Source organism: Eumetopias jubatus, unplaced genomic scaffold (genome assembly GCF_037043125.1).
Source record: "Eumetopias jubatus isolate StellerSeaLion01/CBP00866 unplaced genomic scaffold, mEumJub1_p1.0 scaffold_17, whole genome shotgun sequence".
Lineage (NCBI taxonomy): Eukaryota > Metazoa > Chordata > Mammalia > Carnivora > Otariidae > Eumetopias > Eumetopias jubatus.
This window is the reverse complement of record NW_028274823.1, coordinates 5,066,649-5,094,540: the sequence shown is the minus strand read 5'-3', so window position 1 is coordinate 5,094,540 and position 27,892 is coordinate 5,066,649. Positions and strand designations below refer to the sequence as shown.

Here is a 27,892-nt window from a genome sequence, read left to right as displayed (position 1 = left end):
TAGGAGGTTTACAGTCTTTCAAGCTTGTTAAATTATGTTTACATACTTTCTAGATGCAGATAAGAGATGGAGCAGTATTTATGCTGTGTTAGTCCTGGGTAGCATCTTTATTGAAAACGTCCCTGCATGGCGTGGGAAGACTCCTTGATTCAGGGCGGCTGTCCTTTGCTTCTGACAGCCTAACTTTGCCAGGCCTGGGCTACACCAAACGGGAGATCAGGAAATACTTGGGTGGATAAAAGAATGAAGAAAACCTACCCCAGGACACTCGAAGGGGCTTTTCTGAGCTCCAGAGACGGTGCCAAGTGCCATGAAACAATCTTTCACCAAAAAGATCACTTCTTTGACAGCTCTGCCCTTCCCTCTTCCCTGTTGTCCTTGGATTTCAAATAAAAAGGACGTTCTTTGCTCAAAAGGGTTTGATACAGCTGATGTCCAGTCTGACTGTTCTTAAACAGGTCAACCTTTATTTGACCCGAACATTTCTAAACACAATTGAATAAACTCCGTTTCTCATGGCCTGTTTCCTATTTTCCTGTTAACCTGACTTTCTAGCAGATTCTGACATTCATTTCTTTTGAGGTCTCTTTCCTTGCCTTTTTTTTTTTTTTTCTGGTAACAGAACAAGGAATTCTCAAAGGACATAAAATTCTGTGATTCTGTATTGATAAATATTTGAGGAGATGCTGCTAGTGTTTATAGAGACATTGGTTGGGGAGAAACAAAGCTCAACTCAGGCTTTTTTTTTTTTTTTGGTAAACCTTTTGGCCATTTCATTCACTCACTAAACAAGTATTTATTAAGTACCCATTTTAGGATGCAAGGGCATTTCCCAGGTATAACAGAATTGAAATGAAGTTCTGAGTGGAGATACTTGGAATCCCAAACCCACAAAGTGCTAACATTGGTTAGTGCCAAAACAATTCATGGATTTTGGGGGGTGGGGCGGAAGTGAAAGTAAATATTTTCAGTGAGTCTTTGGAATTTACAGAATGTGTCCTATTTGTCCTGAGAGGAAATGTTTCTCAGTTTAGACAGAGTCCCATGCTTCCCCAGCTTGTCCTGGTAAAACCTTACAGAGTTTCAGAATAATTCCCAGGTCTGATGAGCTCCCTGTGACGGTGGATTGGTTGTGTTCAGACTGCCTAGGTTTGAATTCAGGCTCTTCCAGTTGACAGCTGGAAAGCCTGGGGCAGGTTGAACTTCTCTGATCCTCCAAGTCCTCCACTGTCAGGCGTGAGGAGAGCCTTGTACGTGTCCGAGAGCTGCTGGGAGGGTCAAGGGTGTGTGTGTGTGTAACGTGCATGGAGCAGTGTCCACGCCAGAGCACGTACCCTGGAAATGTCACTGTTGTGACCAGGACCATCATTCGCCCTCATCTGTCCCACTTCTAGAAATGGTTGCCTCTGGAACAAGGGTGCCCGTTCTGTCCCAGGTACCCAGTTCCTATGCAGGTAAACTTGCTGTGTCCTAGTGCTGCCTCGCCATCCTCCCTGCTGCTCCCAGGCGCGGGCTTGCACCGGAGGTGGTAGCAGCCTCCCCCCTCATCCCCTGGGAAGGAGGCTTCTCCCCGCCCTGGGGGAGCGGGGCAGGCAGGCTCTGTGCCGGGGGGTGCCTGCAGAGTTCCCTGGCCCGTGCACCTGCCAGGGGATGAGGCAGGGCTCTCTCTGCCTGAAATAGCCTCCTTTCAGGAGGGAGAAATCCTAGAGATTCTCAGCAACTTTCAGGGGCCAGGAATAAGGCCTTAAAATCCAGTCCTGTTGTCTCTAAATCCAGCTGATCAGTGTCCTTTCTCCGGGGAGGCTGGGGGACTCTGGAAGGGAGGCAGTAGCCGACGTGGGCTAGTGGGAGGCGAGCATCCTCCTGTGCTCCCGGCGTGACAAGGGCCCACCTGTCTGGTCTTTCTCAGCTCACACAAGCTGAGGTCACATCTTCTCTGGCCTTTCTGTCCTGACCCCTGCCACTGGCCAGGGGTGTGAGAAGGAGTGGGAGCGGGGGAGACTCCAGAGCAGAGGCTGCAAGGTTCTGGCCCTTTCTCAGAAACAGACGAGCCGGGTATGATGCCTCCAAAGGCACAAGGCAGCCGGGCCACATTCTCCTGCTGCCACATTCCTCTGCTTCTCCTGTGGTTGTGTGGCCAGCCAGCACATCAGTCAGCAAGGCCCAGTGCTAAGCCCAGAGGTGACAGAGAGACAGGAGGGGAGGTCTCTGGTCTTGCTGGTACTGGGACGCCTCATGTGTCCTCTGCAGATCTTACCAGGATAAGCCTCTCCTTCTGGGATGGCTTAGGAAGCCACTGTTGGTGCCTCCCCTGTGGTGTCCTCCGGTCCAGGCCCTCAGAGCAGCCCTCCCCCTTGTGTCCAGGAGGTGCAGCGTCCAGGCAGGGTCTCGGGTGTCCAGCGGAGGACATGTCCCCAGCCACGGCTCCATGAATGCCGTTGGGTGTATGAACCCAAGACTTCTCACTGTTCCGGGACCTCCTGGTCATGTTGAAAGCTTATGTCTCTGGGACTGAAAACTGCCTTAGGTTTCCTTCCCTGACTCACAACATCAGAGTCTATTATAAGAGAAAGAAAATTGATTCTGTTGCTTCTTGTTTGGCTGCCTTTGAGCTGAACATATTGTAAAGTGTTTATTCACATTCCAGAAAGGGTGTGAAGGGCTTTCTTCTTATCTTACAGACTTTCCCCAGTGGCTCAGTGAGGTCACCATTTTGCTCATTTTATAGACTCAGAGACGGAGCACGCTGACCCAAGGCCACACAGATGGTGGCGCCGAGCCCAGGTCTCCCCGAACGGGTGGCCAAGCTCCGGGCTGCTGGGAGAGCAGCAATGGCTTAAAAGATGCTGAAAAGAATTCAGTAATTTGGGGTTTCAGACCTGGGATTCTCTAATTCCTAACTGTTTAAATAGATTGATTGTATTGAGGGGGATTTGTTCAGCACATTTCTGTTTGGTGGTTTCATACTAAGACACAAAACGTCTCTTGTGGTTGAGCACAGTGACTCACGTCCATCCGTCTGTCCCAGTCAGGTGGACATCCAGTGGAGCATCCAAGTCTTAACACCTTGGGCAGAGAAAGAGGACACTGTGGGTAATTATGCCGGCAGTGGGCACGAGGCAAGACTGTCCAGGACGAGTGGGCACATGGTCCCTCTGCTCAAGGACCCGCCACATCAGTGGGGGCCATTTGTGCATCCCTCAGTCGTTCATTCAGCAGGCCCTCTGGGCAGCCCCTAGATGGCCATGAAGCCTTCTTCCCCGGTGTGGGGGGCTGCTACCACCCCCAGGGCTGCCCTCTGCTGGCCGGGAACCAGACCCACCCGTCCTAGCCTCTGTAACCACTCTGCACACCTGGCCTTGCTCATTCATGACCTCCTTGGATCCTTGAGCTGGAGATCCCTCTGCATTTTACCGCAGAGGCAACTTGCCTGAGCTCCCACAGACAGCAGGTGGCAAAGCCAGGGGGCTCCCAAAGCAGATCCTTGCTGCATGCGCTGGAGGCAAGAGAGGCTTGGCTTGGGCGACTGACATTTTTCCTTTGACGGAGGAACAAAATAGCTGCTCCCCTCTCTGGGGCACACCCCATCAGGGAAGGTCCATGCTGTCCACTCAGTCTGGCTCCCGGGCTCCCCTCCTCACACAGACTCCCTCTCCCTCCCTGCCTTCCTGCCTTTCTCTCTCTGTCCATCTTTCTATCCCTGAGGCTTCCCGAACACAACCATCACACCTAGCAGTTATCATCGGTGGGTTTATTACATAACTGACAACTGGTCCGTTAAGCGAGAGGGCAGGCAAGAGACAGGTGGGTCCCGAAGTCGTCTGTGTTCATTGTCACCTCTGTCCTTGTACAGTGCTTTGTTTGTATATACTTTGAGTTACCGTTTCCAGTACAATTAATTTTCATATGAATGGGAGAATCACTACTGCGAGAACCGAGTCAATTCCCTGGATGTGGCGTGTCATCCGATTTATTAGTTTTCCTCTCACTTCAGGCAAGGGCAGTCCATTCCAGGGTTAAGTTTCTTGACGGAGGTAGAGATAATGGATCCACAGATTATAAAAGAAAATCCCAGGCTGGAAAATGGGTGTGAGAGTACCTGTTCAGGAGAATTCACGTGCATCTTATAATGACAGTTGCTAGTTAATCAGCATCGTGAATGGAGAGAAAAATTGCTGGAGAATAAATGTTTGCCCTGGCATCCGGTGCGCCGTTTTTTGGGGGCGTGCAGGTACCAGAAGCCTCGTGTCTGGAGTGATGCAGGAAAGATGCTGGATGCGTGAGAGCCTGACCTTGCAGGAGGTGGGAGTGGGGAGCATTTTGGTCCTGGCCCCGGAGGACCCTGGCAGATGCCCGCGGACGTTTCTCTGGCTTCCCCGACGGCGCCACCTGCTGGTCATCTCTGCCATCGCATCCAAGTGTCCAGCGAGGACGCATGCGTGGATACCATGGTCCTCCTTGCTTTGCCTTGCCTTGCCTTGCTTGCATCCCTGATGCTTTAAAATTCGGAAGAAAGTTGAGCCAATAAAACAAAATGTGAATTATGATACTTTGATCACTTGAAACCCCCTTCTCGGACACTCCAGTCACTGGGCTTCCCCTCTCTAACACCATGCTTGTTATTATGAGTCTATCTGCCCTGTTAGGATGTGAGGCTCCTGGGGGCACACCTGCATGCCCCTGGGGGTACCTCAGCTGGTGCCCAGCAGGAGGAGAAGCTCAGCAACTGTGGGTGCCACCTTTCAGGGCCCTGAGCACCGGTATGGGGCTGTCGCTGCCCCTCCCACCAGCTCTGAGACCCCATGTGTCTCCCCACAAATCCTGACAGGCAGGCACGGGGCCCCCAGGTCACGGAGGAGGAGGGTCTTGGAGAAGTCAGCTACTTGGCCCCGGTGACAGGTAGAGGACCCAGGTGTGAATCCAAGGCCACCTGTCTCCTGTGTCAGGGCTCTGCACTTGGCTGGCTGCCTCCTGGAGCCTCCCAGTGAGTTGCAAGGGCTATTGTGGGCAATGAAATACCCCGGGGGATAGCTCTGAGGTCACAGTCACTGAATAGTCCGGCTGTTCCCTGACCCATAAGCCCAGCTTCTCCTGACCCTGTCTGTGAGAGCAGCCCCAGCAGCCCCAGGAGCCTAAACACTTACAGTATCCACTGATAACTTCTTCAGGCTTTGCTGAAAACAAGTAAAGCTTTTCACCAAGGCAGGAGCAGCAAGAGAGCCTGACCTCAGAAGACAGCTGTACACTCAGCTTTCTCCCAAAGCCATGGCGTTGACTGTCTGGATTCCTGCTCAGTTCACTGGTCATCATGCACCCTTACTTCACGCTAGGTGTGGGAGTGGCATCATTTCCTGCCTGTGGCAGCTTCCCAAAGGCAGGGATGGGGTTTTAGTCCCTGAGCATCTCCAGCACCCGGTGTATCTGGGTGGAATGCAAAGGGTGGAGCCAGCTTTCAAGTGGTTTGGGTCGAGCCACTCCACGCCCCCACCTTGACTGCACTGAAGTTCTTTTAAGGGGACAGCTGGTCTCCCTGGTCAGAACAGAAATCCCTTGAAGGCAGCATCTCTGTCTAATCTTGTTGATTAAAGAAGGCCTCCTTCCATGGTCTGTGTCCAAAAGATACTCAGTAAATATTTGTTGAATGAATAAACAAACAAATCTCTATTACTGGCTCCTGGTTGCACTAAAATCAGCATTTCTTTAAAAATTCATGAGTGTCATAATGTTTCCCAGTGTGAGAGCAAAGCATTTTATGAATTTTCTATTAAAGAGAAGAGTATCTATTTATTAATATTCCCAAAGGGTAGCTTTTTTGGTTTACTGCTGTGTTGCTGTTATAATTTTCCATAATTATACGGTGTTGATTGTAGTTTACTGATAGAGCATCAATAAAGAAAAATGTAACCCTGGAACTAGATTACTTAAAGTGTTTAGCCTTACCAGATGGAAACTAATCAATTAGCTGGCTGAAAGGTGGCAAAGAGAATATTCTCCCCCAGAACTGTAAGGAGAGGGAATGTGGAGTTGCTCTGCAGGTCTGAATTTGTGCGGTCAAAATACATAGCAGGTAGGGGCTCTGTTAGAAAAGGTGTTGGAATAATTTAGGAATGGAAGGAAGTCTTACTTCTGAGTGTCCCTGGAGGTTGGTGGTAGAAGGATTTGGATAGAAGTCAACATTACGGGGTGCAGCCTGTTGAGAGAAGCAGTCCTGTAAAGAGTCCCACAGTTGACTGAGGAGGTGTGTGCAGGGAGGTCATTGAGGGCAGGGCTATGTTTATCTTGTTGACCATTGTCCAGCAAGTGCAGGTATATCGCTGAATGAATGAGTCTAGGTATGGTGGACTTCATCCACTGAGACCCCAATGGGAACCTGCTTCAGCCATCCTCTAGCTGTGTGACTTGGGCCAAATTGCTTTTACTCAATGGTTGTGGTCATTGATGATCTAGGAGAAGGATTTTAATTACTCCTTTCCAGATTGGCAGAGCGTAGGATGAGGGGCTGAGAAATTGCTCACTGCATCATGTACGTGGCACCCAGGAGGCCCTGGGATACCCGTTTGCAACATTATCCCGTGAGCATTCAGCCTGAGGTTGTCAGGAGCCCGTGCACCTCACATGTTGCCTGGGAAACGTGAGTCGTGCCACCCAGGGCAGGCATAAAGTGGCCCCAGCTTTCAGAGGGGACCCTGGCCCCCATGTCCCCTCCAGGCACAAATGGGACTGTATATCCTCATGGTTGGGGTGTCCAAGGAGGTTCTGAAGCAGCTTCTTTGAGTTATAAAATGTAGAGAGTTCTTTTCTTAGTTGCAGTTTGTGGGCAAATTTTCTTCCACATAACCAGAGGTGTGGTTATAAATAATTCATGCTCATTGTTTGGCCCAATTAACATTCTTCAGAAGATGGGGGCAGTTCTTTGAAGTTGGTTCTTCTTGAGGGACAGCAACACACCCTGTTGGGCTGGGCCAAGCTTCTGCCCTAATTAGATATTTACACAAGAGACCGGAGCGATGAGGGTGGATTCATTTTTAATAAAAGAAGATTAAAAACTGTGTATGTACAGCATATTAAGGAAAAGCGAACCAAACGAAAGTCCTCCCACAACTGCGGACAGTGGTGGCCTGAGAAGGGAGATTTCACTTGGAATTAGTAAAATTTCTTGCTTTGAGACAAGAAGACATTCAGGCCTCCCCCCACGCTTCCCTCTGCCCTCCCCCCACCACTCGTCAGCATCCTCCGGTGGAGTCCTGAGTGAGGGTTGCGGTACTGGGCAACCACTGGAAATCTGGAGATGGGGGCCATGTGCCCACGTGTGGGGTGGCAGCCACAGGCTGTGTGAAGGGGTCAGGTGGGGGTGACCCGGCGGGGACTGGGGCCGAGTGGGGGCCACATGGCACTCTGCAGATCCAGGCTCATATTGAGGACCAACCCCTGCAACCACACACAAAAGCAGACCAGACCTGGTTTTCCCAAGAGAAGCCAGATCTCCAGCCTTTATGTGGACTCTCCTCTTTTTAAATATTTCAGACTAATTTAAAAGTGTTTAAACCACAAGCATACACCCACTCCTTGAACTCAGCAATTCCACTTATAGATAACAAGCCCCAAATGTATGAGAAGTGTTCGTCCACAAAAAGACTTTGTAATCAAGTTCATAGCAGCTTTGTTCATAACGGCAAAAAAATGGGGAACAACCCAAATGTGTATCCAGGGGAGACTGGGTAAGCCACCTGTGGCAGTCATACATGGAAAATTCTTCCCAGTAGAAAGGAAGAGATACAGGCACATACATCAGTCTCCAACACCTGCTGAAGCAAAGAAGCCAGACACAAAACCATACGTGCTGTATGGTTCCATTTATGGGAAGTTCAAGAACAGGCAAAGCTAATCATCTCTGGAGATGGAGATCAGAACAGTGCCCACCTCTCGGGGTCGGCGGAAGAGTAGGCTGACATTACAGCCTGGATGGCAGGGGGCATACGTTTGTCTGAACTCATCAAACCATGGGCTTCAAGTGTGTGCATGGACTGTATGTGGGTAGACCTTTTAAAAAAGGAAAAACTTCTGAAACACATCACAGGCCAAACGCAGGCTGTCTGTGGGTTGCCTTGGGTCCGCAGGCTCTGATCTGCGATTTCTGTGCTACGGTGAACTTTCACCCTTAGATCTGCAGCCCCGGGACCCTCCGTTTGCAGGTGGAGAAACACATCCCTCCCTAAGAGCTGTCTGTGTGGTGTGGCTAGGAGCAGTTGTGCAAGCAGGAAGGTCCCCATCCCACCAAATCGCTGCCCACCCAGTGGTCCCTGCAATGACACTGGTTTGAATTTATTGCTGTGACTTGGTCTTTTAGAGGAATGTGCTCACCTGGTTCAGACCAAACCTTCCTGTCTTCCTGACTGGAAGATCCGTTGCTGGAAAGGTGCCTGTGCCAGCCAGGTTCTCAGGGGGATGGGGAAGAAGGGCATAATGCCCCCATCTCTGTCGTGGACCCAACGGCCAGGCATTTTGTGAGGTCCTTCCTTTTCCTTCTTTACTCTGGAATTGTTTAGCAAGTGTGGGCAGAGGATGATGTACATCTGAAAAATGGAAGGCAGACACATTCGTGCACATGGATTGAGTACCTGCTGTATGCCCACCAGACGGCTGAGCCAAGGGAGCTCAGATGCAGGGGGAGACAGACAAGTCAGTCAGCCAGGCTGCATGGTGGTGAGGAAGTGGCATGGGTACCGAGCACCCAGATCACCCGGGGGCACAGATTCCTGGAGAGTATGGCCTGGGTCCCAGAGATGAAGGCTGGAGAGGAGTTTGCCCAGCAGAGTCAGTGGGGAGGGGCGCTGGAAACACTGAGAGCTGGGAACTGCAGAATACAGGAGGTGAGAAGCCTGGCATGCTTTTGCTGGGGAGGGGGCACCAGGCACAGGGTTGGGGGTGGGGGGCTGCTGCCCCAGCTGGCCCACCGAGGAGTCTGGGCTCAACCCTCCAGGCAGCAGAAGCCGCTGAAGAGGAAGACGTGGTGAAATCCACCCTTTTTGAAAATCACTCTAAAAGCTCTACGGGGTGGCCGAGGGGACAGTCTGGGGATCAAGGCACAGGAGGGGTCTGCCCTTCATTTCCGCTGGGACACTTGAAGCCAGGTCACTACACCAGGCAGGGCCACAGGGTCCCACATGCAGATCCGGCACAAAACCTAGTGGGCTTCTCATGCCCACCACATGGCTCGTTAAGACACCTGGTGTTTGCCCTTCATACTCACCACCCCCCACCCAGGTTGAAAGTGGGCTCTAGAAATTTCCAGAGAGCAAAGCACAGTAGTATATTCCAGAGGTAACCAGAGCTTTGGGGTGGGGAACATGCGAGTGACTTCCTGGATCCGTCCTGTCCCCTCTGTAAATGCAGATCCAGTGCTGCTGGACTCTAGCTGGAGGGGAAGCTCTGATCCAGCCCAGCTCTTGGGGTCGCTTGCTCTTCCGGGGGCTTCCAGGCATGAAATAGGAGGACCAGTGTGCACAGTGGTCCCCAGCTCTAAGCCACACTGTCACCATTGTCTCCTAGCTCCATGCCATTCTTGCTCTTGGATTTCCCATCTCGAGGTCCAGTCAGAATAGGTCTCAGTGACCCAGCCAGGATCTGCATTCGGGTGGTCTCAGCGATGCACGCGTGTCTTCTGTTCCTGGAAGCTGAGCGGGACCAGAGGCCAAGTAGGCGAGCTTCTTGATGAGAGACGGGAGGAGAGGCGCCTCCCCGCAGCCTCCTGCTCTTCTGTGGTTGGGACCCTCGCCCCTCCGGGGTTAAGCCTCAAGCTACCCCTGCCCAGTGCCCCCGACCAGCCCTCCTGGCATCTGCTCCCCCTGCAGACGACTGAAGTCAGAAAACAGGACAGCTGGGAAGTGGGGGCCTCCCAGCCGTGGGGGTGTCCTGCCCCTGGGCTGCCCCGTCCTCCAGTCCACCTGGATCCTCCTCTAATGTCATGTTCCCTCTGTCCCTGTCTCTCTCACACAGACACACAGACACACAGAGCATTTTTAGTGGGTTTCTAGAGAATGACTTCTGTCATGTGCACACTGCACCACGGAGACACCACATTAAAACCAGGGGCTCTAACAGGTGTGGCGCTGAGTGCTTCAGCTCAGCCTCTAGGGATCTCCTGGGTCCCCAGGCCCTACCTCCCTCTCCCGCCTCCCAGGCAGGATTGTGCAGTGGTTCAGACAGGGCCTTTGGAATCTGGGAGTGGCTTCGAATCCCAGCTCTCCTACTTACTGGACCTCAGAAGGCCTCCATGCCCATGCTGTTACTGCGGCATTCTGCTGGGCTTCCCATAGCCCTGAAGCTCTGGGGGTGTGGGGGGATGTCAGGACCAGACCTGTTCCAGGTTTTTCTTGTTTCTGCAAGATACCATAATGGCCAGCTATGGGATTTGCCTCAAATAGGTAGATGTGGGGCGCCTGGGTGGCTCAGATGGTTCAGCGTCTGCCTTCGGCTCAGGTCATGATCCCGGGGTCTTGGGATCGAGTCCCGCATCGGGCTCCCTGCTCCTTGGGAGCCTGCTTTTCCCTCTGCTTCTCTCTCTCTCCCTCTCTCTCTCATGAATAAATAAATAAAATCTTAAAAAAAAAGACTCTAAAAAATCTTAAAAAAAAAAAATAGGTAGATGCGGCACTGAGAGTATTAGCCTGGACATGGGTTTGCCATTCTGTGGCTCTTCAATTGTGTGTCCTGCTTAAGCCCAGTTCGTTCATTCGTTCATTCATCTAATAATTTGTCCACCAAACATTCCTGAGCATCTAACCTGGACCCTGGGGTTGTCCCCTAAACCCCTCCTGGGGTCTCAAACCAAAGCCAGATTGGTGAGTTGAGGTAGGGATTGGAAGGGCTGCCAGGCTGGGTCCTGTAGGGGTGCAGGGTGCACAGCATGCAGTGTGCCTCCCGGGAGGACCCTTGCCCCCTTATATCTGTGCTGGGAGGATGGATGGTCAAGAGGGACAGTCTGCCTTTGCTCAACCCCCCCATGATGCTCCCTTTGTGAACCCTTGTTACATCCACAAGGAAGCACGAGAGTCCTCTCCGGAGGATCGGGATCCTTCCCTTGCGCTCCCCAAAGGCTTTGCTAAGAGGTGGGGGTGGTGCAGCTATGTGGCAAAGGCAACTGTGTGTCTAGGAAGGAGAGAAATTGTGCTCAAAGCAGAGGTAATTGCTGTTTACCAGCAGACCTTCTTACTGAGGGGTCAGAATGTAAGCCGTGTCATGATGTAACCTCAGACACCGTGAAGCGTGCGATCCTCACGTTGTTCTTGGCTCAAGTTCTTCATCTGGCGCGAATGCAAATCCATTTCTAACTGACTTGGTTTCGCTGATTGATCTCTTGATCCCAAGTTCAAATATATAAGCAGATCACAAATAGAAGCAGTTTTTTCATTAAATTTCTGCTGTTTGGCCCCCCACAACCAGAAATCTACTTAAGGACATTTTAGCACAAAAAACAAAACAGAACAAAAAACAACAACAAAAACGTGCCTAGGGTCACCGTGGCTCAGTATTTAGGTTTTAGAGCGTGCAAAACTAGATAAATCTGCATCTGTCCTCTCCTCAATTTATATTTAAAAATGTGTGTGTGTGTGTGTGTATGTGTGTGTGTGTGTGTGTGTATCCAAGTAAAATACCCCAAAGCAAACGATTTGGCTTTGCCACAGTAACTAAATGGCCAGTAGCTTCTGCGATCCTGAGGCTGGTTGGCCAACTTCGCTGGGATGCACCAGCCCTCCCCGTGTCTGCCCAGCTGGTGCCCTGGGTTTCCACTTGCACATGGATGACGTGATGGAGAATAAATAATCACAGCTGCCACTGTCCCTCCTCCATTCTAAGGTTTTAGCGTGGGCTTCACTGGGAGTGATGGGATTTAGTGGGAGCCCTGTGGTTGGATAGGAGTGCGTTAGCCAAATTTCAGCCCTGCAAGCGTGGCGTCTTTCTTCACGTGGAGTTGTAGTGAACTCAATGAGAGAGCGTTGTCCCCACAGCATTGCAGACCCTGCCTCTCCAGTGGCAGAGGGCGTCCATTCGTTCCCCGTGTCTTGTGCTGGCCGCCGAGGAGACTCACCTCACTGGGCAACGATGGGGGTCTCTGACATCCTGTGAGCCTCTGCAGTGTGAGCACACCCCCGTGTGATGGAAAGAGGCTCACTAAACTGAGTCAAGCTGAAATTAATGGAAGCTAAAACACCATGATTGGCTGGCGCCTTGTTCTGGAGCAATGTGCGGTCTCAGGATGGTCTCCTGTCCTCAGGCCACCTCCGTCCTTCCCCCGGGGAGTGGGTGCTCAGGCATGCAGGCTGTTCCCAGAGTATTAGCACAGTCAGAGCCCTGGTAAGAAGGTAAAGCTACTGCTGTCAGCCTCCCCAAGGATGTGATGCCCTGCAAAGCCAAGTGTGTGCATTCATCCAGTGCTCCATCGCCCACTCCTGTCAGGACCCCCAGGAAGACGGAGCTCTCTTCTTGTTACATTGTGCCCAAGAGTCTTGCCACAACCCGTTATAGGTGCCTGCCAATAGGGAGAGGGGAGGGGTCCACAGGCACCTTTAAAAATGCCCTTGGGGGAGAAAAAGAAACAAAATATTGGAGTTCCTAGTGTCCTACTGGATCTTTCACCATTTGCTTCCGATGAGGCTGCTTTTAGGTGAAGGTTCAGCATCTTTGTTTGACTTTTATGTTGATTCCACATTCCTTTCCCAGGACTTTGATTTCCAGTGTAATCAGCTGCAGTTTTCAGGAATGATTCTAGAATATGCATTTAGGTATCAGTCTCTGATAGAGTGGTGTGCCCAGGCGATTGGCGTGTTTGCTGAGACAAATTAAGCCAAGGTTGCAGTGAGATGATCTCACCATGTAGATGGAGGACGTTGGTTTATCATGGCATTGGGGGCTGGCGTGGAGAAGGCAGGGCTTCCCTGGGCAGTGGCAGGTGCTGGGCCCTGGACGTGGGCGAGACCGTGAAGTGGTGTGGGTGAGGGTGGCATTTGCCTGGGACAGCCGTGTGAGCAAGGGTCAGGAGATGACAGTTGGGACGGAAAGATGCCACCATCGCCCAGGGTCCCCCTCCAGTCATACTGCTTTGGCAGGCTGTCGCATCTGAACGTCTCTGTTAAAATACTCTGAGTGCCTTTCCCAGGGAGTAAAGATCACCATTCAGATTTGCTACAGATAAATCGAGAGCGCCCTCCATCAGGGCCAAGACCATTTCTGATTGGAAAAGTAACAAGAACTGATAGCGTATTGAGGGCAGGGTCCTTGGTTTCTATTAATTATTGCTTACTTACACCTGTACAGGTTAACTTGCTGTCCTCTGGGCCCTTTTCCCCTTCTGAATTATAGTCTGTTCTCTAATAATAATTTGGTCCCAAACACAACTGTCTTGTCGCTGCTGAGGTGGTAATTTTTAATGAATAAAGAGTTCAGTGAAGTTATTATATTGCATGTGAAATAACAATCTACAAGCTAACTACATGTGTAGAGAAATTAATTATTGTTAGTTTGTGAAGCTCATGAGCAATTGTGAGACATTGTACATCGTTCACAATATTTGAGATGACACAGCAAAGCCTTCATCATCGTTGTTGGTTATATGGGAATGCTTTCAGGAATCAAGAGTTACCAATTAGGGGTTTCCAGGGGGTTCCTTCATTTGTTCTTTCAAAATAAGAGGGATGTTTTCTTCAATGGGGAAAATGTATCCATAAAGTCTAGCTATAGTTCATTCCTGTCTTATTTGTCCCCAGCTATGGAAACATGGTAAGTTTCCTCTTCTGTAACCGGTGGGTGAGTGGTCATCAGTGGGTTTGTTGATGATTAAATGAAGTCAAGAATGTCATTAGGATCAGTGAAAATGTGCCTTTGAGAAGCTTCTTTAGATCTGTGGTTCTATTGTCTTACTGCAGTGGAGGACTTCATTCTTACAGAATAACATCTTCACTTTTATTCATCTTCAGGAGGGCAAGGCGCATAATTGGAATTATGCAAATTAGTGTGTGGTCCATAGGAGATTGAAATTGAAATGATCCCTTAACGGACTTACTGACACGCCAGCGTTCTTACCAGTCCTTGCTGGTGGCCCAGGTAGAGTGCTACCCTGTCCTCAGGAGGATCCTTTGCCTGTGCTGATCCAGGGCCCTGCTCGGGAGGGGCGGGCAGGAAGCCCCAAGTGGGCCAGTACATCGGAGGTTGTGATTCGTGGGGGCTTTACATTTTTCTTGTGTCCGTATGGGGTTGTTTTTCTTTTTAATTCTTTGATGAAATCAGTTTCAACATGTAATCCAGAAATGTGCACAGGGGTGTTTAGCAGTGTGTAATATAATAAAGCACTGAAATGAGCTATAAAGGACCTTTTATTCTTAAACATAAAGGATTTTCTAAATTCTTTGAAGACCAATTGCCACTCTGTTACTATGTCGGCATCAGGGAGGAGGGCCAGTGGAACCCAGAGCGAGGATGCTTTGCTTAGCATTCTCTGTCCCTTCCTTTAGTGAGCTCCTCCTTTGCTCAGGGAAACCCCTTCTCCAGATTCTGAGCCTCCCATAAAGGAGGTAGGTTCTGCCCCTGCCCAGCTGGGGATGGCATAACAATAGATATTTACGGGCCTACTTTGTGGAGGAGTAAACTGAGACCTCATACCTACAGCTACCCACTTCTTTTTGTTTTTCTGTTTTCTAATCTAATAACTTGAGTTTCCAAGAGACCGGTCAAATTTGGGCAGCGGTTGAACTTAGAGTCAGATCGTCCACATTTCATGCTCTCTCTCTTCTAAAAGTTAGCCACTCATTTAACACATCATTCTTGTTCTTGAATGGAGAGACTAAATCACAGGAGTAGGCTCAGGAGTCGGGCAGACATGGGAGTGAAGACAGACCCTCCGGCCCCTGTGCCCCTGTGTCCCTGCAGACCCTGAGGGTTCTGTGTGCTGCTCCCCAGGGTGCCTTCTTGGAGTCCCCAAAGCTGCATGGACACAAGAGATAAGTGACATGCCACCTGGACAAGAAAGAAAGTGAAATTAAATGTGACATGGTCTCCATTCTGTCCTAAGGAACAAGTTACCCACTTGTTCGGGGGAAAAACAGAAAATTGAGTGGATAAAGATCTATGTCCAATCACAATGTCAAATGCAATTGACCTTGCTAAACGGGATTTCTCTGAAGACTTTTAATTTTAGCTGGAGCAATCCTCAAACCAAGCCTGAGATGTTTGAAACAAAACTCCCATTCTGCTGTGAAAACATCCAGATTCCCCAGGAGCCACTTCTCCTTGTGAGGGCCTTTGTTTTTTGTTTGTTTTTGTTTTTGTTTTTTATATCTCCGTTTATTTATTTTTAATTTTTTTTCTATTATGTTATGTTAGTCACCATACAGTACTTGGTAACCTGAAACCAGACGTAGGGCGTGCTTAAACCCTTTTGTACCTAAAAACAGGCAGTCCTTTTGTCTTCTGGAAATATCCCTGTGTCATTTACCTGGCAAAATATATTTTCAGATGCTATTTCATGAGCTGGTTTTATTTCCCCTAATTAAAAGGAAGAGTAATGAGCTTTGCTGAAGAGTCTTTTTTTTTTTTTTTTTTCCTAATGACTTGAGAACTAATGGCCTAAAAATACGAGCCTATCCATTATTCCGGACCATCTCACCTCAGCCAGTGTTGGCAGTGAGGTCCCCCTTCTGGGCAGTCCATGAGGGCACTCCCACCTCCCAGACTGGCCTGCTCACTCAGAACCACCTGTGGGTCCTCCAGGAGCTTTATTTAATTCTCTGTGGCTTGTCTTAGGGATGCGCTGTGTCTCGGGGATGCGCCGTGTCTCAGGGATGTGCCCTGTCTCGGGGATGCACCAAGAAGTAGGCAAGGTCCCAGGAGGTCCTTCATGAACTCAGAGAAGAAGTCCCAGTATACTTCCAGAACCGTCTTTTCATACTGCTCACACGGAGGAAAAGCAAAATCAAGAACCCAAAGAGCGCCCCTTAATCTCCTCTGGCTACTTGGCCAACAGCTCTCTTGGGTGAAGGCATTCCATCCAGGCCGGGAGGGCCGAGCCTGCGGTGACCTGAGGAGAAGGAGCTCCCCTGTGCGGGGCTCATGGCAAGGTTGCAGGCAGGCAAGGGCAGCCAGGGAGGGCGGTCTGTTAGGAAAGGACTGATTCCAGCGCTCTGCTCGGAAGGCCCATTGAGACCTCCTAAGATAGACTGCCTGTGCTTAGTTTATCTCACTACTGCGTTGGGCCCAGTGATTTAAGTATAACGAGATCAGCTCCAGCTTGTGAAAATAATTTCCATCTCCTCATCTCTCTTTTAAGAAACACTGTCGCTTGGTGCTTGCATAGGAAGAGAAGGTGCCAAACAAAAACCAAAAATGCTGTTTTCTGGAAAGTCATTTAAATCCCTGTGCCTGGTTTCCTAACTGAGGAGGGAACTCGATCTGGGCGTTCTCTGAATTGTCCCTGCGTGGGTGTGGCAGCCCCGGATTCTGTGTGGCTGGTACTGGGTGGTCCCAGGGCCTGGGGCTGAGCTAGCTGAGGTTCAGTGGGGGACACACCATGAGTGAGGAAGTAGAGATGTTCTTGGGGCAAAGATGTGCCACTAAGCTCCTCAGCACCCTCAGCTCCTGCTATCCTGTTCTGGCTGGCAGCTGCCTGAGGAGCCCCAGGCTGACGTGCAAATCCCGGCCCCCTTCTCCTGCAAAGGTCTGTCCCCCCAGGTCTCCCCTGCCCCTGTGGGCTGAGAGCAGTGCCGTCTCCAGGGCCCTGGATGTCCGTTTCCCCTGGACCCGCTGCAGGGAATCTGGGGGCTCCGTGCCTCCCCAGTTCCCCCGGACTCATGGGTAGGCCCCTTCCCTGGGGCATGCTGTGTATTCCCCGGGGACCTCAGCCATCTCTAGACACACCTGGCCTGTGTCTATGGGGGCTTGGGGAACAAGAGTATTTGGAGAGGGAGGCCAAACATTGTGTCCTTGGCTCCTTTCCAACGGTCACCCCACAACCCAATAGTCTGGGTACAACTGCACAATTCTGTGTGCTCAGAATTCAGTCTCTTGAACCCTGAGGGTTCTGTGTGTCCCAGGGAACTCCAACCAGACTCTGCGTGTGTGAATAGTGGGTGGTTCTGTGGTCTCAGCCCTGGAGAGCCTGGGATGTGCCTCAGTCCACAAAAGGAGCCAGTGTTCTCTGCCCTGACAGCCTTGGCATGAAGGGCAGGCACGTCACTGTCGCTGACCTCCCTGTCCTCGTCTGTCAAGGCCGAGGTGGCACCTGTCTCTCTGGGTGGCTGTCTGTCAGAGGAGGGGGTCAGACGAGGGGACCTCTGGAGGGCATCCTGGGGGTGTAGGCCCCTGGTAGGTGACAGTCAGCCAGACCAGGGACAGGGACACCACCCAGCGTGTCTTTGTCATTTCTTTCTGTGTGGTTTTTTTTTTTTTTTCCCGTTTTCTCTCCTAACAGGTGGACTTCTCTGCCTGTCTCCTTTTAATGATGTTTGGTGGTTTCACATTTAGAGGTTTGCAAATTACCTTTGCTCAAAAGCAATTAAGTTCCAGTGTTCCCCAGCTCAGATAAAAAGCATGGCCTTTGCATCTTTTTTAACAAGCAGAACCTTCTCCAAAAAGTCAGGATCACTGTGGATGCATCTGGAACATGCTGAGGCTGCAAGTTGGACTGCTTAAGGGGCTTTTATTATTATTATTTAAACCTTTCATCCATGTAAGTGTATTCACACCTGAAGCTCAGAAAAGGTCTAGATTTGTTTCTCCTTTACTGTGAAAACACATCTTGTTCTTTGAGCTTTTATTCTTCCCCAGTGCATAACAAAATAACAGTCTCGCCCCGTGAGGAATGTGTTCCTGATTTTATGGGAAACAGGCACAGCGTACATAGATGCCAGACAGGTGGATAGGCAAGGTCCCCAAGGCCCACGGTGGTGCCTGGTTCCTCGAGGACTTACCGGGAGCCAATGGGAAAGAAGGGGGGTGGGGGGCTTAGCTAGGTACCAGGGAGCAGGACGTACTTGACTTGTGTTTTTAGCCATTATTTCAGAAAACTGGCTCTGTCCTTTCCAGTCTGTTTCTGGAGCCGGCGGCCTGATGAGGCTCGCCTACCTGCGTGTGCCTGCCGGGACTGTCTCTTAAGCACGGTCTGTTCTCAGCTGCCGGCTGGGTGGAGGGATCCCCGGTGCCCAGGATTCACCCCTCGCACACCTGAACCCTGCAGGTGTGTCAAGGAGAAATCTGACCTGTGGGTGCAAAGTAGGACTTGTCTGTCTTCTGGGAACATTTGGGTCCCCTTTGTCATCATCCCAGTTGAAGCGGACTGACTCCCTGTTCTTGAGATTTGTCAGTAAACAAAAGAATTTGGCTCAGTCTTCTGGCCTTCGCTTTGCTTCCTAACCCAAAAGGTGGGGGGAGCGCCTGTGCCTAATTGTGGTCACCCCGGAAAGTGGGAAGTGGGGGCATTGGGGAAGGTCTAGTGGCCTTTCCATATCTGCACTCACTTTATTTCTTGGCGCACCGAGGGCCTTGAAGAGTCTATAAAGCAGCTGGCGATCACTGGAAAGGGGGCAATGGTTGGTCTTTCTGTTCTGGCTCACCCTTCGCTGGAAAGGCCTGGAAAAGCTGGAACAGAGAGAGACCCCAGTTGGGACCAGAGATGCCACCCCTGCCAGTTAGGCACACTGGGCTGCTAAGGGGCTGTGCTTTTGGCAGAAACAAAGAGGCCAAGAGGCGTGGTGTGCAGGACTGTGTCAGAGCAGTCAGCAGCCTTGGAGCGGTTCCGACTTACCGGGGAGCTGGGGAGCTTCCCTCTGCTCTGGAGACCAGAAGCAGCGACGATGTGAATCCTTGGATTCCTAAGGAATGCTGAGCTTCACAAGCCTGTCACATACATTATCCTCAGAACCTTCCAGAAAGGAGCAGTGGACATTCTTAGCCACTTTTTCAGGCTCAGCGGTGGAGTGAGGAGCTGTCCCCACCTGCAGCTAGGTAAGGGATCTCCTCTCCCTGTGCTTCCCTCCTGTCTCCCTGACATAAGGTAACCTCTCTTCTGGGGTGCACACAGGCAGCCATGCCCGGGGATTTGAGCACCACCTGCCCAGGCTGGGAGTGGTGCACTGTCTTCTTTCTCCAGCTGCCTTGGAAGGTCACTGTGACCCACATTCCCAGGAAGGATTTGGGGGGAGGGCAGGGCACACAATGAGCTCAACTCTGCATCTGCCCCCACATGTGGACCGGGTTCAGAGGACTGCCAGCCACTGCCCGGCTGGAGGAAGCTCACCCCCAGTGCCCAGTGGAACGGGTGGCCGGTTCTGCTCCTGGGGCCCCGTCTCCCACCACGGCGAAGTGGCCTGCTGGAACACTAGAGCCAGAAAGGCAGGCTTCTGGTACCTTCCTTCATAGAGCAGCAAACCCAGGCCAGGAGTGGGGGTCTGCTCCAGGAAGAAGCCCTCCCCCGGGAGGCCTGGAGACCCTGCTGCCGTCACGTCCGTCCTGCCCACACGTGGATCACCCTCCCTGTGCTCCCTGCCTGCCGCGGCTGCCCGCCTAATGCCCTTCGCACTCTGTTTCCCCTCCGGCAGGCTTCCTTCCCGCCCTCCTCACAATTGCCCCCTGGGCTTCCACTCCTTTTCCCTTTTTGGCCTGAAAGCCCCGCTGTCCTGTGGTTACTTACCCTGCAGCCCTGTTGATGGCAAATTCTCCAGGCAGAAAGAAGACCCTGGCCTGTTCCCTCCATGACTCTTGGGCTCCTCACGCTGAGCCCGGCCAGGGGCTGTGTGATGGCTGATTCGAATGGTCGCGGGATGCCCATACTGAAGCCACCTGCTGACTTGGTGTCTGAGCCAGAGAGAGCATCTTGGAGACTTACTCAGGGGCAGAACTGTGTGGTTCCCCAAGTGCTATCTTCCTAGTACACGGTGGGGCCATGGTACCTGGGCCGTCACTGTCCACCATCATTGAGCACCTGGTGTGAGCCAAGCCCAGTGTGGGCACCCACACCAAAGTCAAGACGTCGCTGGGCCCATGGGGTGTCCGGAAGCAGGTGGCACAACTGTCCTGCTCAGCGTGAGCGCTGACCACCCTACGTCACTGTCCCTGACCACAGTCCCTGGAGATGAGATGGACATCGACGCCCACCCCCCCCGCTCCAGGGGAGATGCCCAGAGCCGCCGGGTGTACTTCCCTCTGGGGGGAGTACTACTTAAGGCCTGTGTGTCTCCTTTCTGGAAAATGCCAGATCCCGACAGAAGCTCTAGTCTATTTCTGAATACAGAAAACTGTGTTGAATCACACACATGTTCCAGTGGAATCACGAGCTGTTTCAACAGAGGACGAGGAAGAGACCATGTGTGTCCGGTTGGGGCTGCGTTTGGATTCTGAGCATGGGCTCCTCTGAGGTCCCTCCAACGTGGGGGCTGGGGCTTTCAGGGTTGCTGGCCTTCAGCCACCTGCATTCCTTGGTGGCCCCAGGGCATCTGCCCAGCCACAAGATCTGTCACAGCTGTTTCTGAAACTGATCTTCCGCCAAGGGGAGGGCACTTCTCTCCCCAACACCCCCCAGAGGAGGACCGAGCAGACATAGGTGCAGACATTCTCCACTGACCACAGAGTGGGCTCAGTCATGGAAACAACAGGGGCTCACCCACAGCTCTGGCTGCTTCCAGAAGGATGTGATGGGGGAGCAGGCCTGCTCAGTGAGAGCTGGCGGTCTCTATTATGAGCTCACGGCTCCGTGGGGCCAGCCCAGTCTGAGGAGCGACTCGCGTTTGCTGTCACTGGGTCCTCCTGTTTTACTCATCGGGAACCAAGGTCAGAGAGATGATGTGTTCTGGCAAAGGCTCTCACTGGGTCAGGGAGAGGAGAGAGGGAGGGAAGAGAGGACAGAGACAGAGACAGCAAGACAGGGAGCCCAGCTGGGTCTTCAGCCGCAGAGGCCCAGCTCTTTGAAACCTGACATGGGTTGACGAGATAGAGAGAAATCTGTCGTGATAGCCCCTGATGACCTATTTCCTTCAAGAACGTTCATCGAGCGTCTCCGCTGTGCCAGATGGACGGGCCTGAGAGCTGCTCCTGCCCACAGAACCCCCAGGGCCTGGATAATTCTGCCCAGTGTTGTTAGCTTCTGCTTCAGAGCAATCCTGCTGGAAAGCTTCTCCCCCACCCCCACCCCATCCTTAAACACTGCCATCATCAGTCAGTCCTGCCAGGAGACACTCTGGGTCTCCCGGATCCTGTGCAGGCTCTGGGGCTTCCTGGAGGCGCCATGTTCTCCCCGCACACCCACAGCTCATGCTGCCCATGCCTCTTCCTCCTCCCCCTCCTCCTCCCCTGCTGGACTGGTCGGCTGCTTCCTTGAGAAGAGACGTCTTCACCCTGGGCAGCCTTCCGACCCCTCTGGACTGGGTCGTCCTGCCTCCAGCACGAGCAGGTGTGAGCCTCCTGGGGAATCGGTTGTACAGTGATTAATTCTTTTATCTCTCCGGCTGGAAGGCAAGCTCTGGGGGAACAAGGGCGGTGCTTGTCTTGTTCAGGTATCTCTTGGCAAACAGTCGAGTCTCATAAATATTGCTGAATGAATGAATGAGCAAATAAACCAGCCGATACTTGTAAGTCAACAGTTTCACTCGTTTCTTTGAAATCAAAGGCTGCTGTATACCCAGCCACGAAAGTCTAGTCCCCCTTGCATCATCACCCAAGGTGGGTGGAGGCAGCGTGGCCTGGGGCTCACCCAGAGAGGGGGGCTGCCCAGCCTCCGGAGTTGGCCAACCTGTCCCCCGTCATCCACACTGCTGAGTGGAGGGTCAGTGGAGGGGGTGAGCCTCTGTGCCTGGCGCCTCTTCCTAGGGAGAGGTGGGGAGAGGGCCATGCATTTCCAACATTTATTGTTACCTTTCACCCCACTACTGCCAAGTCCAAAGGGCAGACGGATGGGGCGTTGTCATGTTTTCCTGCTCAGGAGCTTTGGGCAGGGGATCCGCCTCCATATGGACCTTCCTGAGGGGTCATTCCGGTGATCCTCTGATAAAACGCATCTCTTCTGAGTGATAGGTTCCCCTTTGGGGAACATGGAGGAGCCATGGGTGTGATTCTGTCAGATGGGGGCGGCGGTGCCAAGCCATCCGTCAGATGTGAGCATGCCTGTGCTTACTCCCTGGTTCAGCTGTGAACCTTCAGAAGAGATAAGATAGGGTGAGCCCCAAGATGTATTTTGGTGAGAGAAGGAAGAGCAGGAGCTCATCCTGATGACACTGGCCTCAGAGAATGGCAGTCCCGGAGGCCCGGGCTCCATTCCCAACACCCCATCATGTTCTGTCCACAGCCTTCCACATTCCCTCCAGGGGCCCATTATTTACTTCTTTCTCTGTGATGGTCCTGGGTTTTTTTGCTTCTTGTCCCTGCATCCTGTCCATTGTCACATTTCTTCCATAGTTTTCATCTCATTGTAATTAAAAATGAGAATTTTAGTTATGAAAAGTTGCATTGAAGGAGTCTAGGAAGGGCTTGATGGCCTGTCCCCTTGGCTCTCCTAGCTTCTCCATGGTCTCATCTTAGGGCAAGAGACACATGGGCAGGGATTGCCTCTGTTTAGGGGCGATCACATCTGAAAGAGGAACTGCTATGCTCTTCACTCTTTTGCCGCACGTCCGTAGCTCAGTGGGGGGAACACTTCCCTTTCAAGGACACGCCGTGGTTAGAAAAGAAGCCACGCAGGAGTGCCCGAGTGGCTTAGTCAGTCAAGCGCAGGCTCTGGATTTTGGCTCAGGTCATGCTCTCGGGATTCTGAGATCGAGCTTTCCAGGAGCCCCGCGAAGCAGGACCATTCATTTAGATCAAATGACTGTTCATAGTGAATCCTGCTCATTATCAAGTCCAGGTCTCATTGTGCATTTACAGAAGGTGAGGTTCATAGCTGTTAGTGCTCCCAATAGCAGATGAAGTTCACCAGCCATCCAACGATGCCAGCAGCAGATCGTGTCCTTTTCAAACAGCAATGTTTCCAACAGAAAATGAGATCATTCCAATAGTGGTTCTGCTGTTTTTCACCCATTTCACAGAATCCAGCTACAACTGGGAGGCTCCTTCCATGAAAGGTGAGCGCCTGGCATGATTGCTAATGTCACTGGAAATGCAATGAAAGAATTCTGCACCGATGATGTAGTTATTTGTGCGATAGTATAAATATATACATGTTGGTGGAGCTCAGCATTTGTGGTAAATATATCACACGTAGAATGGATTGTGACCTACAGATAATTTTTAATTGTGCCCACACACCAACTAAATATTCCGTCAGTTAAAATAGAAGCTATGGATGTCAGATTTTACCAACACTTTCACATACTGAGTAACTGAACTACAAATTTATGTAATGAAGCTGATGTTGAGTTTTTAAAAATACTTCAGCTGGGGAGCATGCATGTTGTCTTCCCTGCTCGTCAGATTTCAGAAACGTTTGGGCCTTCAGAAAACTTGCTCCGTAAATCAACCTAAGTGTCCTACAAAGATGGTGGACTTTTCTGTAAACAAGGCCCTCAGTGTTTGCATTTTGTTCTAAATTAGTTGGAAATATTTCGTAAAAGTATTCAACAAACAGAGCAGCAAAAAATACAGCCACACACACAAAAATAGAAAGAAAAAACTCTCTGTGTTTTAAACTTTTATAGAGCTATGACTATTGAAAACATAGGTTGTGAACAGGAAGACATTAAAATCTTTTCCTATGAAAGCAAGGAAGGAATAAAGCAAATGAAATGATGAGAGCTCACAAGATGCTCATTTGGAAAACTCTGAAGATGATTTTGTGAAAAATTTTAAATATTAAGGATATTGAAAAATATATTAAAAGTGAAACATATTAACAATAGACAAGGCTAAGATATTGGTTGAAGCAGGTGACTATGGACTGGGAATAGGTATTCTGCTCATGTTCTCATTTTATTTTCATATAATCAATTTAAAAAGGGTTTTTTATTAAAAAGTATTGCTGTAATGTGCACTGGTAGTTTTGTTTTCTAGGGAGTTTTTTTTTAATTTTTAAAAATAGTTTTCAAATAAAACTACTTAGTGGGTTCCCATTTTAGTAAAACCAAATGCTGACCAATAATGAAGTACTGTAGGAAAGCATATGACTTGAACTGTTTCAGCCTCTCGTTTGCACTCAAGAGTCCTGTTTTGGATAAGAAATTACACATGGCCCATCCCGGCGGCTCTCTTCAAAGCTGGAGCGAATCTTTCTCTCTGCTCCTTTGTGGAGGAGCTGAGTCTGTTCTGTAATTGAGAGCAGAAGAACCAGGCTTTCAACCACACATGATGGATTTGATCTGCAGGGGGCAGTCTGGTGCAATCTGCTCAGGGACGCCCAGGGCGCCTTTCCATCCCTTGGGACAGGAGGGGTCAGCCGGGCGGCCCCTCCTCAAAGGCACTGGCTCAGGATCGGCCTCCTTCAGCTTGGCACCACCACCTCACCTCTGCCCCTCTGCACACCCCCAGAGTGAACTCACCCACACGCTGAACCTTCAGCACCCACTGCTGTCCAGCCAGTCCCTAGGCCCTGAACACAATTCCTGTCGGCACTCTCCGCTAGAATGCTCCAGAACCTTGAGCGGCAACGGGCCGTCTCCGAGGATAGCAGGACATTTCTCATAGGATTGCCGTGAGGGATGGGGAGGTAGCTTACCTCAGAGCCTCAGACGGCTTATCACACTTCATGAGAGCTCAATAAATGGGAGCTTATAGTATTGTTTTATACCAAGCCCAAATCATCTTTATCCCCAGACTGGGGACCCCATTCTCCCGAGGTCAGGTAATGAATGATGCCCCGTCCCACTCCATCTCCCAAGATGGAAACCCGAGTACCTTCGATGGCCCACTCCTCGCCACATCCAGCTGAATACCACTCACACGGATTGTGCCTCTGAAACCCCTTTCAAATCCCTCCCTCCTTGCCCTTCCCGTTGTCCTGGCTTAGTCTAGACATCCTCTGCTGCGGAGGCCAGCGTGTGTCAAATTTTATGTGCATGGGAAGCACGTAGCATTCTTGTGAAAATGTGGGATGTCCGGTGGTACCTGAGACGCAGCATCCCTAGCAAGCTCCCAGGGGATGGATGGCCATGCCCCCAACCACTCTAGGGCGGCACAGGCGGACGCTGTGTCTCTTGTGGCTCCCGACCGGCTTCTAGCACTCCCTCTGGAAACTTCAGTGGCAGCTCGTTGCTCACAGCCAAGGTCGTCAGCTGCGGTCTGTACAAGACCCGTCACTCCCCCTGTATTTGGATGTCATGCATCTGTTGTTGGGCCCAGGAATTGGCATCTTTTTATCATGCCCTCAAGTGGTTCCAATAAGATAGGTTGTTGATGGAAAAAGAGACTGTAACACCAAACTAAACTCCTGAACACGACATTCATTCAAGGGCCTTCTGGATGCGGTCCCGGGTGGGGCGAATCATCGCTTTGTCACCCTCCTTGCTTGGCACTGTGACCACACATCTCCAGAACAGTGGGGTCGCAGGGGTGGGGGGGCTGGCGCTGTTTATCTGCACGTCCTTCCAGCTCCACGAAGCTGCATTAGGGCGGGACCGGACCAGCTCCAGGTCCTGGCTTGCCCAACAAAGAGTATTAAAAAGGCATCAGATGGAGCAAAAAGGCGATTCTAATCAAACTGATAGCTGGCTGACTTTCGATAGGAGTATAAATAAAGGCTGCTTTGTTGGAAACTATTTTGATAATCTCGGTTCTGAGATCCAACATGTTTTATGCCCACAGTACTTAACATTTGGTAAATTCAATACAAATCCTTAAAATTCACTGTGGATTTAGCTACTGTTTCAGGCATTATTTTTGTGCAGATTCATGTCTGTGCTTATTGGTAGCTTGCACAAATCCTTTGATGGTGAATAGCCAGGGACAGGAGAGTTGTCATGGTCCTGGAAATATAAATGGGGCAATCAAAGGACTCACGGGGTTTGAATTCTGCAAGGTTTAGTGCCCTCTTCTGGTCATGGCGGGCAAATCACCTGCCGCTCCAGGGGACGCTGCCGACCCACCCCACGGTGTCTGATGTGTGATGAGATGGCCTTTGGCTCAGAAGTGTCCGCTTTCTCTTAGATGATTGAACATTTGGTGAGGAAGGCTTTGAATGAATGCATATAACAAGAAAAAATGCTTCAACTAGGAAGTCTGCATCTCTGAGTTGTATTAAACTAGTGGATACTTTCTAATCAATTACTTTGAAGCTTATTCAATTATGTAAAAGCTTTGTTCAAGAACAGATTCTGTTTAATGCAGGCTGTGCAGAGCTGCCCATCAGGGCTTGAGGGCTTTTGTCTCTGGCAGTCCTGGGTTCGAATTGTGACTCCTCCTTCTCGTCTGACCCGACGTTGGGTCAGTTCCTCATCCTCATGGGGCCTCAGTTTCTCAGTCCTGGAGGGTTATTGTGAGGGCAGTTTCCATACGAAGGGCCTAGCGATGGTAGGTGCTCCCGGGACACAAGCTAGTGTGTGTGTGTGTGTGGGGGGGTGCTCATTTAAAAGTCTAAAATATATCTGGGAAAGAAACAAGAGGAAAGGGGTGAAAGTATTGATTGTGGCTGTCATCGTTGTCCCGGGATAATTGCAGGCTCAGAATGGTTCCATTTCAGCAGTGGTGATTGCTGAAACACCATGAGGATTTTTTGCACTCATTCAGATGTCTTCTCTAATTACCAGGGACCAGTGTTTCTGGGCCTCGGCCCATTCAGATGGCTCAGCGAGGCTTTTTGCAGGAAAGTGCTTTGTGAGCGGACAGGCACCCAGGCTGACCATGGGGCAGGGAATGCAGGAGGGAGGGAGCCCACACCTCAACCACACGCATCCTCACCGCCGGATCTCACTCGGCTCCTATAGCCACCCACTTTCTCCGGCGGCCAGTCCTCCTCTACACCACCAAGAGTTCAATGCCACATTTTCCGAGGATCTAAGGTTTTTTTGGCAAAATGGTGCACCAAGTGGGGATCTGAGGTAGGCCTTACAAGTCTGGGTGAAAGAGCCTTTTCCTGTGTTGAACTGCATTGCATTCACCCACCCACCCAATAAAGACTTACCTCCGTCCCCAGGGGGCCCACGTGACTCCGTCAGAAAGGAGCTGACGGTGGCCCCTCCTGGGGGAAGAGGGAGCTTCCCTCTGCCTCACCTGGGGGCTCAGACAGGAGGGAAGGCCATCCCCCTGCAGCCATGCATGAAGTTTAGGAGAGCAACAGGCGAAGTCCGTGGCTCGGAGGATCACTGACCAGGCTGGTCTGCCCATCCCATTCTCACTGTTAACATCTCAGGCCTGGGGGGGACGGGCTGGCCTTTGAAAGGTCCCTCAGGCTCCAGAGAGTGGGAAAGGCCTGCACTCAGAATAAGGGCCGGTGGTATGGGTTGTGGTTGTGGCCAGGGGGACAGCAGAGGTGGACCCTGTGCAGGTGGGCCGGACCCCCCACTTCCCAGCCTCCCCCTCCGGCCCTGTGACCACCTGCCAGTTAACCTAACTCCTGAGCCTGAGATTCTTCCCAAGGGGGGTGCTCTTCTCTGGGCTGTCATGATGCAAAATAGAAATGCTACACCCATGTCACAGCAGACACCATAGAATGTACCCAAAATGTTGAACAAATCATGACTGTGTGGCAGTCTGGAAGCTGTGGGTAAGGGGCCTCTCAGGAAGCTGCCTCTCAGAATCTTTGATCTCCTGGTATTTTCAGACTTTACCCTCCCCGGACACCCCCACATCCTTGTTCACCTCCTCTCTCCCTACAAAACCAGACAAACAAACAAGAAAGGAAATTAGGGATGCCCGGGTGGCTCAGTCGGTGGAGTGTCTGCCTTCGGCTCAGGTCATGACCCCAGGGTGCTGGGATTTAGCCCCACATCGGGCT

General features: G+C 51.1%; 1 protein-coding gene and 1 long non-coding RNA gene across 4 annotated transcripts in view; both read left to right on the top strand.

Annotated features, from left to right (window-relative positions):
* PTPRE (protein tyrosine phosphatase receptor type E) overlaps window positions 1–27,892 on the top strand; it is a 151,635-nt gene that overhangs the window by 79,522 nt on the left and 44,221 nt on the right. The gene's annotated exons all lie outside the window — the stretch shown is intronic.
* Window positions 15,583–21,612, top strand: LOC148162131 (uncharacterized). Its single transcript, XR_015767076.1, has 2 exons — window positions 15,583–18,990; window positions 19,584–21,612. It is a non-coding gene; the product is annotated as an uncharacterized LOC148162131 (long non-coding RNA).